Consider the following 17,145-nt stretch of genomic DNA (forward strand, 5'->3'; position numbering starts at 1 on the left):
AAAGTTCACACAATCTTCACACCATTGTTTCACAGCTTACCTGTGTGCCGTATAGGCCTGTCGCGGCAAGAGCGAAGTTACACTGACTCTTTTTTTTCTTCCTCTCATTTTTTTTTTAAATTTTACATCTTTTCCTCTCTCTCTCTCCCTCTCTCTCCTCTTTCCCTCTTTTTCTCTCTTCCAATGAACACACACACACAGACACACACAGACACACACACCAAACACACCACTCGTATCACACACAATATACGCACAGCCCATTTTAAAAAGGGATGGGATCATGATAACACATTTTTATTGATTGTTTCCTCAGAGCCCTTCTGTATCGTGGTATATAGAGCTGAATAAAAAGTAAGCACATGCTACAGGTTGTTTTGCTATAGCCAGTTTTTCAGCCGCTTTCCTATATTAAAGCTTATCTCAGTGCAAGTTACCCTCACACGGCTGTTATCTTAAAAACTTCGATATACGTGATTGGGAAGATTAGAACAAATATCATATTTGTTCAGAAATGGAAGGTTTCATATCATATTAACAGCCTCTCTTCGAATTTTCAAGTCCATAAACGTTTTGGAATTTGTAGATGTTTGTGAAGTAAAATTTTAAAAGCGACAATATTTATTTACATGACTAATCGTCTGTAAACTTGACTCCATTTGAACCTAAAAGTTAATTTTCCGTAAGACTATAACGATCTGTTGGCCGGCAATTAATTACACGTCTGTGATAGCTTTTCGAAATGAAGTGCAGATGTCATGATCATCTGCGCTCTATAGCATTCTACAAAATCATGTCTCTACTCTCCATCAAAATCACAATCACGAGCATTGCTATCATTATGATATTATGATGTAAAATGTTTACATACAGGCCAAACGTTGGCTTCACAGTGGTATGTTTTCAGTCATCGGCTTAGATAGCTATTCGCAACAATTAACCTACAAAACTGTGAGCAATTTTGTCTATTAAACCAACAGACTCTATTTCTTCAAAGGCCAAATTTCTTTCACATTGCCGTGAAATCGCAGGTGAATGAACCCAAACTGTTATGCTACTAATGTCTATCTGTGATAGAAGTGAAGTCCTTTTCACCTGTCCTCATGTTTGAGTGCTTGGCAATCAATACTTTTTGTCCCCATACGTCTTTGAATTTCTCTCATGTGATACAACCAGTCCATAGATAAAAGGTCTTTAACCTACATGTATGCGGTGATTTCGTCTTATATCTTTTGTGTTTTATAAATTCTACCAACTATACCACCAAGCTATGATACCAGCTGCTCTCAATTCTTACGATTACTCCTATCCCTTGTCAAGCACACATTTCATTTACAATTGAGATTATGTCCCGCAAAACCTGACTGAACTAGCTGAAAAATGTATCTGGAATTATCTTTGTATTTCACATATCCACACTGCTTGGTCTTCGGCTATGACTCTATCCGAATGAGTTTGGTTCCCGAGTTCACGCAACTCAAGGGTATGTCGTTTTATTCAGATGTTGAATGATTTGATGTGATTTGCGTCAATCCCTTTGGCGAGTCACTTGATAGTATAGATCGGAAATTATTTTTGCTACTCATTGATCCACGGAAAATATGCATGTTTATATGAATGTGGTCAATCATAATTTTTCTTAGAAGTGCTGACCATCAACACTTTCGCGCTTCATCACCTGCACACGCACTCACAGGCACCACTCCTGTTTAGCAAGTAATTGTATAAAACTGGATTTACGCGCACTTTAACATGGCCCATCTGTATTAGTGTTCAAGTACTACAATAAAAAATGGTAATTTAACTCCGGCTGTCCGTCTGTTCAAGCACGGCTTATAACGGCGGCCCTCTGCATCATATGTATATATTATATATTGTACTGTGAATTAAGTCATTATTGGCCATATAAACATTTTGAATGTTATTTAACGTTTCATTTGTCTTTACATACAAAATATGACTTACTATGTAATATGTCAATAATTTTCAGAATTGTATTTGTGTAATTGAACCTGCCTTTGTTATTTTTGTTATTCTGAAAGAAAATATGAAATGCAGAAAATAAAATCTTTTCAAACTTTCAAAAAAAAAAACTAATTATTGTGCATGTTTAATAAGATTACTCAATCTTTTAACCGCATAAGATTAGTTGTTATTGTTTTCTTTTGTGGTTACCCACGCGTATTCCGGCCATGTAAAACTGAGTGATCCTGAGTAATTTAATCCCTAATATGCCTTTTGGCCGTCATTTCCAGCCCCTTAATCTGTCCCATATTGTTTTTTTTTTCTTACACCTTATTCCGTCTTATACATTTTCTTTCTTACACTTTATGTACAATACGTATGAAATTCAAGGGCTCCTTAACCCAGTGGAGAGAGGAGCTCCCTCCTCCCTGATTCTCTGTTATACATACCATTCTAGTTGCCAATACGTAAAATGAAAATAATCAGTGAATTTTTAAATTGGCAACACTTGTGTCGGGTAGAGACATCCCCTGCTATTCATAAGAATCACTTATTTTTCGTTAAATTCTGTTTCTTTACCGAAATATTCACATGTACATGCATAAACTCTGATTTCGAAAATCGCTTACATCACCGCTCATTTCGACAGTTTCGTAGATCTAATGAGATAGCCATGGCCGATTCCTCCTCCTTCTTTACATGGTATTTTTGGGGGTTTTCCTTTTATTGAATGTTAAAAATGGGAATCATCCTGTACCAACGTCTCCTACATGTATATCATTGAGTCGGTAATGGCATATTCACTTTTGTAAACATAAGTTATGTATGCTTGTTAACTGTTCCAGCCGAAGGGACGTTCTCCGACCCACCGCATGCCTCACAAACAGGGTCCCCTTTCAGCCCATAACATATACATGTACGGTCATTTATGACCAAAAATATCAATTTTTGTTGTTGTTGTTCTTGTTTTTTTTTAACTATCGAAACTAGATCAAAGTATTCTATGCATGCCTCTGTCATGCCTCACCGAGATTTCCATGATTACCGGTGGCCTGCACGAGGTTGCCCCGAATGCAGAATTCTGTTTATTGTTATAATGTGTTGTTGTACGTCGGGTTGACTGGGTGACTTGTTGCGGAGGGTGGAGGGGGGGTTGATCCATGGGTTCATTGACTTGACGTCGATGCTAGACCATAGTGTACTTACATTGATTTCTCATTGCAATTTTGATTTAAGTTTCAAACTTTATTCTTAGAATCTCTAAAGATTCTCTCTCTTCCTCTCTCTCTCTCTCTCTCTCCCTCTCTCTTTACCAACCGCGGGTTTTGCCGGTATTCAGTGGTAAAATTTAAGAGAAACTTTGCTGTTCATGTCACTCTCATTACCGAAATCATGATATTGTACTCAGTTCAGTTATAAAGTTTACGTTTATTTTCTGAAGTTAATGTTAGAACCGATAAATTCAGAGCTGGTTTATTGCCGTTTTGATTCTATGTTGCTTTGCGTAAGGCAGATAGTTACGGCCGATTATTACTCATCAATACTTTTTTTTTTCTTTCTTGTGTTTTTGTGTGTCTATGCTCTGCAGTCCTGCAGAACATGTCAGTAATTTTGTTTCAGTCACTCCTCTATGGTCAGTTACAGCACGTCACGCACCGATGCACCTCATCGTATACATCCCGTGTATACGATGTGCACTGCACTTCCCGTTGCACCATGATAGGCCCATATTGCGTAATGTCACTCATTGTAAATGGATTTTGATTTTGGAATAGATGACCACCAGCTAGTCAACCACACAAGCCAGTATTTCACTATCAATGAATTCAACAGTCAGTTTTTTTTTAATAAGGCAAATCAGATTTGTGCTAATTTCAGTTTAATTCACCTTAATTCAAGAAGCTTAACTAAAAATTTTGATACGTTTGAATTATTTTTAAGTTCCCTCAATGATTTTCCATTCTCCGTTATAGGAGTCACCGAAACATGGTTGCACACCAATTCCCCGGACCTATTTGGCATTGAAAATTATAATTTTATTCGTAATGACAGAAAGCATGGCATAGGAGGTGGGGTTGCCATGTACGTTATGAATCAAATTAGATTTAAAATTCGAACTGATTTGGGTATTCAGGGAGCAGAAAGTTTATTTATTGAAATCTTAAATGATAATGAGAAAAATATTATAGTTGGTACCATTTACCGTCCTCCACAAAATGACGTTCAGTCTTTTATTGACAACTTCGACCAATGTGCTAACGAAATTTTTGGAGAAAGAAAATCCATTTTTTTGATGGGAGATTACAATATAGATTTATTACAACCCACCCATTTCCATGACATATTACTTTCCAACTCACTGCATCCCCACATCAATAAACCTACCAGAATAGATAACACCACCCATAGTAAAACATTAATAGATAATATACTGTCTAATGTTATAACTGAAACCTGTACGAACGGTATTCTTTATTCAGATATATCTGATCATTTACCGATTTTTATGATTAATGATAAATCTGTAATAACTCCAATACGTTGTCAACCGAAACAATATTTGAAAATGTACCGAAATGAAACGCCACAAAATATTGATTCATTGAATCAAGATTTATTCGAAGAACAATGGAATGACGTCTTTGAACTCCAAGATGTTAATTCTTCCTACGAAACTTTTTTACTAAAACTATTAGATTATTATGATAAACACATTCCTTTAACTCCCAAAGTAAATGGAAGGAAAAGAGCTCGGCAACCGTGGATCACTCAAGGTCTTATACATTCCATTCTTAATCGAAACCGTCTTTATAAAATATCTCTGAGGAAACCTACTCCTGAAAACGTGAAAAGGTATAAAACATATAGAAATAGATTAACTTCTTTGATTCGAGTTTCACGTAAATCATATATTTCAAATAAACTCGAATCTAATAAGGATGATAAAAATGCTCTTTGGCGGATTGTTAATGAAATACTAAAAAAGAAACCTACGGAATGTCCTGATAGCATTACCCATAATGATAAAGTTATTACTAATCCTGATCAAATTGCAAATATTTTTAACAATTTTTTTGTTAATTTTGGTCCTTCTTTAGCTGCATCTATTCCCATAAATGATATCAAAAATTGTAAAGATTACTTACCTGAAAGTAATCAAAACTCCTTATTTTTTACTCCAATAAATGAATCAGAAATTATTGATATTGTTCGATCTCTGAAATGTAGTAATTCCTGTGGGCCTGACAACTTAAGGGTGAATTTTTTGAAAAAAATAATTTACCCCTTAGCAGCCCCTCTCACCCATATATTTAATTTATCCTTACTTAACGGTGAGTTTCCAGACTCTTTTAAAATCGCCAAAGTTATCCCCATTTATAAAAGAGAAGATCCATCATTGGTGAAAAATTATAGACCCATCTCATTGTTACCTGCAATATCGAAAATTTTAGAAAAATTAGTTTATAAGCGTCTCTCCTCGTTCATGATTGAAAATGAAATATTTAATGTGAATCAGTTTGGTTTTAGGGAAGGATTTTCTACCGATTATGCTATAATCAAATCTGTTGATAATATTATTGATGCGCTTATTAAAAAGGAGCACATAATTGGAGTTTTTATGGATCTTAGTAAAGCATTCGACACTATTGATCATGACATTTTATTTGAAAAATTACATAATTATGGCGTGAGAGGGATTACTTTGTCATGGTTTAGAAGTTATCTAAGTCATCGAAAACAATATGTTGCATTTAAATCCAGTCATTCGTTCCATTTGAACGTGTCATGTGGTGTCCCTCAGGGATCTATCCTCGGGCCCCTACTTTTTTTGATTTATATGAATGATATCATTAATTCCTCTCCTTGTTTAAACTTCATTTTATTTGCAGATGACACCAACGTTTTTTATTCCCACAAGGATATTGTAACATTGGTTGATACATTCAACATGGAATTAAGTAATATTTCGAAATGGTTTAGAAGTAATAAGCTTTCATTGAATATTGATAAAACATGTTTTATACATTTTCATACGCTTCAATCCCAACCCACCCTTCCTCAAAGTATTTCTATTGATGATATAAACATTGCTGAGAAACATTCAACCAAGTTCCTAGGAGTGACCCTAGATAACAATCTAACTTGGAATACTCATGTCCAGAATATTATAACAGCAATATCTAAAGCAACTGGTGTGTTAAGGAGAATAAAATACTTAATTAATGATCAAACTTTAATGATGTTATATAACGCTTTATTTCTACCATATGTAATGTACTGTAATATTGTATGGGGCAACTGTAGCAAAACCAAATTGAACACAATTTTTCTTCTTCAGAAAAAGGCTCTTCGTATATGCACACATTCAAATTTTTTGGCTCACACTGATCCCATATTTTATCGCCTAAAAACTCTAAAGGCCCATGATATACATTCATACTTAACTGCTATATTTATGTATAAACATATTCGAAATTTATTACCATTTTCCATAATGCCCTAGTAACTAATGATCACATTCACTTATACCCTACCCGTCGTTCCCATGATTTTCATTTAAGTAATCCAAAGCTTTTACTTGCTCAAAAGTCGATTAGACATCACGGTCCGGATACATGGAACACTCTTCCTCAGGAGTTGAAACAGTGTGCCTCCTTGTTTTCATTCAAAGCAAACTTAAAGAAGCATATTTTATGACAGTATACTTCAAATACGAATTAAGCACGAATAATTTATATGACTTATGTTGGTCTCCCGATAGTAGCAACATCGTAAGTCATTCCCTCTTCCAGCAAACCAATTTTATCACTCCAAATCCCAGCCTATCTGCCCCTGTGCACTCTCAAGCACTCGCACGCACATTCACCACCATCACACATCAGAGTTTATTTTCCCCTGCTATCTTCGCAGCAGAATTTGTATTGTTTACCAATTTACCTACCTACCTTTTCCTCGGGCCGGTGTCACAGGCGATCCGTTCCGGCCAGTCGATAAGTTCCGCCGGAACTTATCGGCGGACTTTGGCCAGTATATCAGATCCCCCAGATCCAATCGGCGGGATTTTTGCCTCACCGCCGATAAGATCCCCCACCGCCGATTCGATCCGGGTCTCTTCCATATACAATGTATACAAAGTGGTAATGGGGAAACACCCCTTCCTTAAAATGTACTCTTCCAGTCTCCCTCTACAGCCAATGAACTTCTCCAAATCTCTCTGACCAGCCAACCGAACAAAGTTGCCAATTTGAAACCCGGACTACAAAGCGATTCCTTTTTTTCCCCCTCCCTTATCTCTTTCGTCGTCATGGTGGCCATGGTACAGTCACAGAACTCTGCTCTGTAGAGTTCTGCACGATGTGACGTTGGTCATGCCAACCTCTCTCTGATTTGAATGATTTTGAACAGAATAACCGAAGGAGTTACTGTAATTGGGATGTTCGGCATGCTTCATGTTAACTACTGTAATACAAGGAGCTTCATATTAAACATACTATGAGCTCAAATAGTCCACCTTCATTTTAATGTCTATGTTCAGGGCACAGAGTCTAATCATTATAGTGCGATATAACGACCAATATAATCGCCAACGTCATACATGCATGTTCGTTTGGTTCATTATTTTTTCAGTTGTAACAACTAAAGATGACGGGATGAATTTTGTTTTTGTGTGTTCAGTTGTCTTTATTATATCTTATGTCCGTGTGTATGTGCATATGAATGTGTGTGTGTGTGTGTGTGTGTGTGCGTTTTCTCTTTTGGGGAGGCGGTCTATCAATACACAGAGATTACTTCAAACAGGCAAGGTATTCTAAAGAGATACAGAATAGTTTTGGTTGAGATGGGCGATTGAAAATCTAACGTTTTGCAAGATAATTAGAAAGCACATTTGAAATAGAGAGCATACGATTCTAAGAGAAATTGAAAGTACATTATACAAAATCGGTTTGGACTGAAAAAAAAATACATGTGTAGTGGGCAGATAAGGTGGGTCCATCCTTTAATTAGGGTCTCTTTGTTTATACAGTGCGTATAATATATATATTTTTTTCGGATATCTCTTTTTAACTTTACATCCCATGCCCCTGAACACGGCCACCATTCCTTCCCACACAGAGATTAGCTCTTTTCTACATCTCACGCACAGCTCTGCGAATCATTGTGGCTTGATGGCGTAGAGCTTCAAATTCATCAGTGATTCTTTGTCTCAGAGTTGCAATGTCAGGTTGAGGGATTATGAACACTTTGTTCTTGAGATAACCCCAAAGAAAAAAAAATCGCAAGAAGTTAGATCCAGAGATTCTGGTGGCCAATCCACATCATGATACAAGGCAATCACCCGATTTCCAAATACCTCAGCCAATCTGTTTTCTTACTGCAACTAGTCGATGGGCTGGTGCGCCATCCTGTGCCCACCATAGGCGTCTGAACACACCACTTTGTTGCACAGGAAAATTTTCCATTAATTCAGGAATCACATGTTCATTTAAAATTTGTAAGCATCCATTTTCGTTGCGGTTGTTTTCAAAGAAAAAGGGCCCTAGGTATGTCTCACCAGTCTGAACATTCAAAAAAAAAAAAAAAAAAAGGTTAATTTAAAAGGATCTATGCTGGTCTCACTAACTGAAACTTGGTCCCAAGTCCGATTTGACCCATTGTCCAAGAAGAATGATTACTCAGCCATCCATGACCGTGTAAGAATAAATAAGATGTTGAGTTCAAATTTCATATTTGCATTTTCTCAATGATGAGATTACAAAATTATTGACAATAAAACAAGAATACCAAATATATACAATCATGTCTTTTGATTGAAGAAGAAGAAGAAGAAAAAACATTCTTGACACAAATGTACATGGTCATATCATATGAAGACGTCACAAATAAGTATCAGAAATATGATTGGGCCTACATAAAAAGCTTTAACGCTTGTAAAACTGTAGGTTCCCAAAAAAAGGCATATAATTATACAAAGAACGGATATGTTTGTCTTGACCAACTAAAATTATATCAGTACAAAAATCGATAAAGAATAAAGTAATGAACCACATAGATATCGCACAAACCAGACTGTATACGGTTCTCGCGGTGTTTGAAAAGGAATGCTATGTATTAAAAAATGTATCGCTACCATTAAATAACTTTAATAACTTGAAGCTGCGGACAAGGACAAAAGACTGGGAGTATTAAAAAAAAAGTTGCTAAACACTTGGAAGTGTGTATGCACTAAGTAATAACTGTTTTAATTTGCGTTTGAAGGTGAATAAAGACAAAGAAGAAGTAATATCTTGAGGGAGGTCATTCCAATATCTGGGTCCAGTAAATATTATTGTTTTCTTTGCAAAAATAGTGCCAGTACGGGGAAGGTGATAGGCGTCACTCTGGCAAGTGGGATAACAGCGGATAGAGCGATTCCTTTTGAACATGTGGACAAAAACAGATGGTAATTCGTTAGTTGTTAGTTTATACATGAAAATTCCGAGATTGTAATAAAATAGGTCTGGAATTTTCAGAATTCTGTTTTGATGAAAAAACAGTTGGTATGAGCCAAATATCCGGCGTGGTTTATGATTCTTATTGCACGCTTTTGAATACGGAGAAGGGAATCTAATAATGAGTGAATTGCATTTCCCCACACCATTGGAAATGGAAAAATTGGATGTCATTGGTAAGAGGAGATATGGCTTTATGATGTTGCTACTTACTTTGGAGTAAAGTAAACACCATCTTCACAAATTCGAAATTAAATCTTGTTGCTTTTTTATACGCACTGTAGCTACATATATCTCAGCAATTTGAAGCTAATTTGTGTAAAATGAACTCTGAATTCTAAAAGAATTGAATGCTGTTTAATATTGCAGGTTTCTCATTATTTGTTTGTTCTGAACACCATCTTATAGTCAATACTGTACCATCCGTTCAATCTTGAATGTCTTCCCTTTTCATGATAGGGACTGCGGCCCGAAAAAATATCTTCTGTTAAAAGGGGATGGCTAGTAACTGATCATTGGGAATCAGTGGGAATGCTGGGGGGTGATTGTTCCAATCCTTGGGGGATACATTTAAGAGTACATTTTTTGTTCTGTGAAAATTATTTGCTTCATAATGGTCTCACATTCAAGTAATGTGCAGTTTAATGTTTCCGGGTTAGCATGCCTGTACAGTGACGGGGAATTAAACAACACATTACTTGAATATGAGACCGTTCTGAAGCAAATAATTTTCATACAACAATATATATATTAATGTACTCTTTAATGAATCCCACTAGAATGGGAACAATCATTCCCGAGCATTCCCACTGATTCCCATTGATCAGTTACTAGCCCTCCCCTTGAAAGAAATTAGAGTGCATGCAAAATATGGGGTATCACAAACTCACGTAAATTTTCTGACTTCTAGTGATACCCTAACTTGAATATCCAAACAGTGCACCTATGTCCGAAATCTGGTGTTCCACAAAAAAAAAAGTTACATTTTCTCTTCGTAAATATTAAGTTTCATTTATATATGTACAAACATTTTTAATGGAAATACATATTACATGCACATGTAAAAGGTGCGAAGCCAATAGTGGCGATGGGATAGACAGAAATTGAAAGAGATAAGAAAATGAAAAACAGCTATAGTAAACTACATGTAACATGAATTGACAGGAAACAGACAGAAATATGGCTTAATGTACCCCAAAATGGAATCTTTATTAAAAAAAAAAAGTAAAAAGGGTAAAAGCGGTAGACTAACAAAGAGAGAGAAAAAAAAACATAGAATTAAAAATAGAAAATGAAGAAGAGATTGAGAGTGCAAAGGAGAAACGTAAGCAAAGGAAAATGTTATTTATCTCGAGTTATAATAACTTTAAATCAACAGCTTAAAATAAAGAAATTTTAATCCATAAATTTTGTCTCATTATGACATACGGGAGAAGGCCTTGGAGTGGTTCAGGAGAACCGAAAAACAATATTCTCTGAACGAGAATAACTCAAGTTTCAATTTATAAAATGTGGCGTCCCTCAGGGTAATATAAATTAGGTCCTTTGCTTTTTATAGTTTATATCAATGACTTCTGCAAATCATCTGACATATTCTCATTTATGCATTTTGATGATGATTCAAATGTTTTCTTTTCTCATCAAAACCCATTTACTCTCGTAGACACCGTCAACTCTGATTTGAAAAAAAAAGTAACTCAGTGGATAAGATCGTCATAAAACCTTCAAAAAATTAAGTATACACTTTTTAGTAAATCCTTATAAATATTAAGCACAGAAATTATTTTGATGATACTCGATTAGATCGTGTATCCTAATGTAAAATTTCTTGGTATCAGAGTAGATGAAAAACTTTCGTGGAGGCCTCATGTTATTAAAATAAGTAAAATGATTACGCGTAATATTGGTATCGCATTGCAACGTCTTCTTTGTTAAAATTGTATTTTCTTTAATAAAATTACCTTATCTCAAATACGAAATTTTAGCATGGGGCAGCGCCCATCAAATTTTATTAGATAAATTATTGTTATTGCAAAAAAATGATCACCCTATACACCTAGGCGGTCTGAGTTTCATCTACCCCTTTTGAGAACCCTAAGCTCAAAATACATTTATATACACCGGCTCTAAATTTTGAAATTCCTTAAGTTCTGAAAAAAAAATCTCCATCATTATACTCTTTAAGCGTTATTCATTTTTTTTTTGTTAAATTGTGGCAGAGATATTTATTTTTCATTATCTATAATAGGTTACAGCAAATAAAGATTCATCATCGGTAACACCCTAACGCAATGAAAAAAATCACATTATAAAGTAATGAAATTAGGCATTTCATTTCCATAATTTTTCCACAGCTGCATACAGTCACCAGCTGCTGTCCGAAATACATCCTCAATCATCAGGCAATAATTGAGCAAACTGAGGCTGGATAGAACACTATGGTTCTTTTCTACAATTCCTTTATCCAATCTATTGTCATGTATAACTTGATTTGTTTTTATGGCAATCTTACACAAAAGGACAAGGCTATAGAATAGATAGACCGCGAAAGTGGCAAAATATCATTGGGTTGGAATTGCCAGTGGTACAGGATTTACACGTGGAAAGAATGATGGTCAAGGTAAACAAGATAATGACCGATTTAATACACCGTCTGTACGGTTACTATTGCCTGAACAGATCAGGTATCAGACTCTGTCCTCCTCGCACAAAGCGTACCCGTTTTAGAAGTGCTTTTGTCCCGGATTCCATTCACACGTATAATGCCCGAGTAATTTATAAGTTGTAATGATTAGTTTTTGGTGTATTTATTATTATCATTAGTATTATGCTCCCGCATATCCAAAGAGTATTTAAGAAGGTATACAGGAATTGTGTGTGGTTGGTCGGGCGGTCGGCCGGTTCGTCGCAAAGTTTACGTCGCGAACTTTTCTACAGCTCTGAATTAATTCTGATGAAATCTGGGGTATATGGTGATATTGAGTGATTATCTTTACACTGTTGAAGTAATTGAGTTCAAATTTGGTGATGATGAAAGTGAGGTGTAGATTTGTAGGATATGTTTCTCGTGTGTGTTTGATAGAGAAAGCATTGTTATGGTAATCTTATTTTTTTTATATTTTGTTTTTGTTTTTTATTCCCACAGTATTTAAGTTATGTAATTTTGAATTTGAAATATGTAATGATTTACAGGTGTATATGCAAGACGCATTTGGCGTTATTTTGATAAGGCGCTGCCATGGTAATTGTTATTATTATAATTATTACATACATATATATATATATATATATATATATATATATATATGTGTATATATATATTGGAATTTTTTGGAGTGAATTATACAAACATATTGGGATATGTGGTGATATAATTGTTTGGTGTATAATGATGATGTATGAAAGGATATTATCAAATACATTTATGAGTGGAATAATCATATGAAAGTGATATACAGCTGTATATTAACAGTTTTTGTATACATGTAGTTGTAAATGTCGGGTTAATGTATTATGTTATTATGGTGCATACGTTACTGTATGTTAATGTGAGTGAGTTTCATTTTGTACTCTATGACATGTCTGATTGTGGTGTACCTGTAATGTATTGAATGTTAATTTTGTTGCGATATCCAAAGTATAAAGAATTTCCAGAGTGGACAATTTGAGTAATCAATCAATAAATCTCCTCTTCCGTTTATCCTGTTCAGCGTGTAGGCATTCTCTCTCTCTCTCTTTCTCTCCTTCTTCCTTTAATTTTGTTTTTGCTCTAATCCTTTCATTCGTATATTCCCCTCAGTTTAGTCATGTCCCGTTGTTGTGTCTCTGTTGTTTGTTTCATTTTGTCTTATATCTTTTGCATTATGCATAATTACGTACTTGTAATTATAATAAGTATTTTTGAAGATATTTTAGAGTGGTCTAAAATCTACAAGCAATGCTCCTGGTCAGAGAAGAAGAGAAGAAGAGAAGAAGAGACGACAAGTGTATGCAGGGTAGTTCTCATTTTTACCCTGCAAACATAACTTTGTAATTCCAGTATGTCTGCATATCTTTATTAGTTTGTTAATTACCATTGAATGTCATACTTTGTAATGTATGTTTGCTTATGATTGCATTTTTGATTTACTTTGTGTTATGTTTTGTTGAAAGAAAAATGAGAATAAAATAAATAAATGAAATGAAATCCACATGCATAGCTCCATTTTAGTCCCCTGCATACACATTAACAATTTGTTTGCAGACTATTAGACCAACATTCTTTTTTGTTTTGAAGTACAGCTGAACAATAATTTTCTTATCAGAACAAAGCTCACCGAAAAAACAAAAACAAAACATGTTTATCCTTGCTGTACCCTACCAGCAAAACCTCCCTCTCTCCTCCTTCCCACTTCAAGCAGTCTCTTATAAATGTAGGACCTATAACTATAGTATTATCATGCTCTTTCGTTGAACTGTTCTTTGAAGTTTTGTCTATAAGAAGGCTAATCGCACACTGTCTGTGCAACGGCTCCAGATGATCGACTCGTACGTATTTGTGCATGCTATTTAGCTAATACATTGTAAGCCCTACAGTGATTCATTTCTTCGCGCCACTTGTACGAGGCTATAATATGATTCATTTAAGGGAAATTATCAGAACGTAAAAACAGGTTTGTCCTTGATGTCATTTTAAAAATGAAGAAATAGCTTTCTTAGATTTTTGGCTTTGGTATAGGCATCCACAATAATCAGATATTATTTTGTTTTTAATGAGGCCTACTCGCACAACCCGGATAGGATCGGCGGTTGCGGAACGTTTCTGCGTACTGCCTATTGTGCGGTATATTCGTTCCGCGGAACTAATCGACTGGATTCAGCCAGTATATCGGTTCCCCCGGAACCCGGAACGGATCGACTGTGACACCGGCCATCTTTTCAAGCAATGCTTACAATGGCGGCCCTCTGCATTATCATTTCTTAAATATAATATTGTTATTGTAATCCCAGCTGCATAGACAAGCATACTGTAATATCATTAATTTCCTTTTATATCGTTGTTTATGCAAGTCAAACGACTCTGTTTCAAATATACTTTGTATGTTTCCCATGTTCACGATTATTCAATTTATGTATATATTGATTTGCAGAAAATAAAGTATCTATCTATCTATCTATCAAAAACAATTATCGTCATCATCATCATCACCACCAACATTACCATCATCATCATCATCATGATCGTCAGCATCACCGTCATAATTTTCGTCATCATTATCATCATCACCAACGTTAGCATCATTATAATCGCCAGCATCACCGTCATCATTATCGTCATCATTATTATTATCATCATCGTCACCATAGTCATATTGTCATCATGTACACTTCTCTTTCATAATGAATAATGTTGGTAAAAGAAAAATGGTGGAATGATGAAGAAGCTGAGGAAGGCGTTAGTGGTGAATATGGATATGTAAAAGAAAACATATTCATATTTACCAGCATCATCGTCAATCCACCATTTATTTTTATCTGCGTACATCATTCATTATGAAAAGGAAAGTACATGTACATGTAGTATACCAGGGTTATTACCCTATAATCATGATAATCGTGGACAATCATCAAATTAGGGCCTAAAGGAAAATGATGATCATTACATATATATATATATATATAAATATATATATATATATATATATATATATATATATATATATATATATATATATATCATATACATACCTTTATCAGCATCATCATCAATCCACCATTTATTTTTAAATAAATGGTGGGTAAACGCTGTATCCTCGCCAGGATAAAGCGTTTTAATGCCATTTTAGGTTTTAATCTCATATATATATATATATATATATATATATCATATACATACTTGAAAAGAAAAGATATTATGTTTAAAATTCTCTGTTTTCTTCATATCGTTGTCCTGAAGTGGCAACAATTCTTTTTCTCTGTGTCAAATTAGGCACTATTGGGATGTATGATTAGTGCTCATTATTTATGTAATTTGATGAAATGTCATTTGTTATAAGAATCTTGTGTGATATTTATGCTCCTCTGCATCACGAATGAGGGAAAAAATCTTTGGCCTGCCTAAGAGAGAATCTCTACCTTAATACTTAAACCCAAAATATCAGATCCTAAAAAAACCTTTTTCTTTTCATTTGCAATGATTGTATAATCATATAAGTGCTATTAATATTAGCACGGCCCCCAGAAAAACGTACCTTACCTCACCAGGGATACCCATCCCTTGAAGTGAAAAAGGAATACATTCAGAACAGATGATTTTCCCACAAATCCTCAAATTGGAATATTTTCAATTACAATGATAATCCTCATGTGCATTGTAAGAGCATTACACGCACAGGATGTCATGATGTATGGTAGTGTAAAGGGTACTGCGAGGGAGGTCTCACCCCCTGGTATTGCTCAGCGCAGAGCGTAATACGTGCTCAGAATTTACTCTGTTCCTTTAATGATGGGAGCAAGTTATTAAAGGACAAGTTTCCCCCCTATAATATAAATGTGGATCGGGGTAATTCAGCAGTCTCAGTAAAACACTTCATTGCAAGTTTGAGAAAAATCGGGCAATCCGTTCAAAAGTTATGATTATTTTTTATTTATTTATTTTTTTTTTTAGTTTCATTGCTGCCATCGCTGGATGAAAAGAATACTACAGCTTGGGATGTCACAGGCCCAGAACAAGAATAAATTCTACAGATTTTCACTTTTATTGCATATCAAAAGAATACTTTACTTGCCTCTCTCACAAGGCAGGTGGATGATATTACCCTTAACATTCATAAGTAGCAAGTTGAGGGAATGTTTACTTTTTTTCAGAAAATGGAAATTTTGTGGAATTCTCTTTGCACATGCGATATCACAAACTGTTGTCTTCTCATCCAGCAGTGACTGTGTAGAAACTTTAAAAATTCATAGCTTTTGAATGGACTGTCTGGAATTCCTCAATTTTTTTTTTTTAGTGATGTGTACTACATTGTACTAATATTGCTGCATCTACTCAGTCCACATGCATATCAAGGTGAACATGTCCTTTAATCTATGGTGATCTTCTGAATAGTTTAAGTTTTTTTTTCTTTTCTTTTCCTGTTTCAGAGAGCGCTTCTGTCGATTCAGTCAGAAGATGAACATGATGTGCAGACGTTTCCATGGGGTGCCGTTTTTGGTGTGCGTGGCAACCACTTGCCTAGTAACAAATATCTTATTCATTGTCGTTCATCTGCGTCATGATGTCGTCACTTCCGGCATTCGTGACATTGACAGCACAGCTTCGGAGAACAGACCACCGCAAAAGTGAGATACGCTCTTTTTCAGTTTTACGTGCTTATTCATCTTAAATCATCAGTAGATCTGCTGACCGCTCCCATTTGTGATACTAGTTATAGCGAGCTTTTGATCTGCGACGCGAACGCTACGACGACGCTAATTCGACCAAAAAAAAAATAATAATAATAATAAATGGTGTTCTGCTCATGCCCGAAACAGCTTTGTTATTGTCCAACCCTGGAGACTGTGTCGTCTTAGCGTTCGCGTCGCAGATCTAAAGATCGCTAATATATGTGAGGAAGGGACAGGGGCGGGGCAACTGTAGCTTATGACGATGACGGTTAAAATGTATTGTCGAGCAATCAGCTTCTCCAAACTGTGCACATAAATGTTCGTT

The sequence above is a fragment of the Diadema setosum genome (genome assembly GCF_964275005.1).
Source record: "Diadema setosum chromosome 20 unlocalized genomic scaffold, eeDiaSeto1 Scaffold_20_unloc_1, whole genome shotgun sequence".
Taxonomy (NCBI): Eukaryota; Metazoa; Echinodermata; class Echinoidea; order Diadematoida; family Diadematidae; genus Diadema; species Diadema setosum.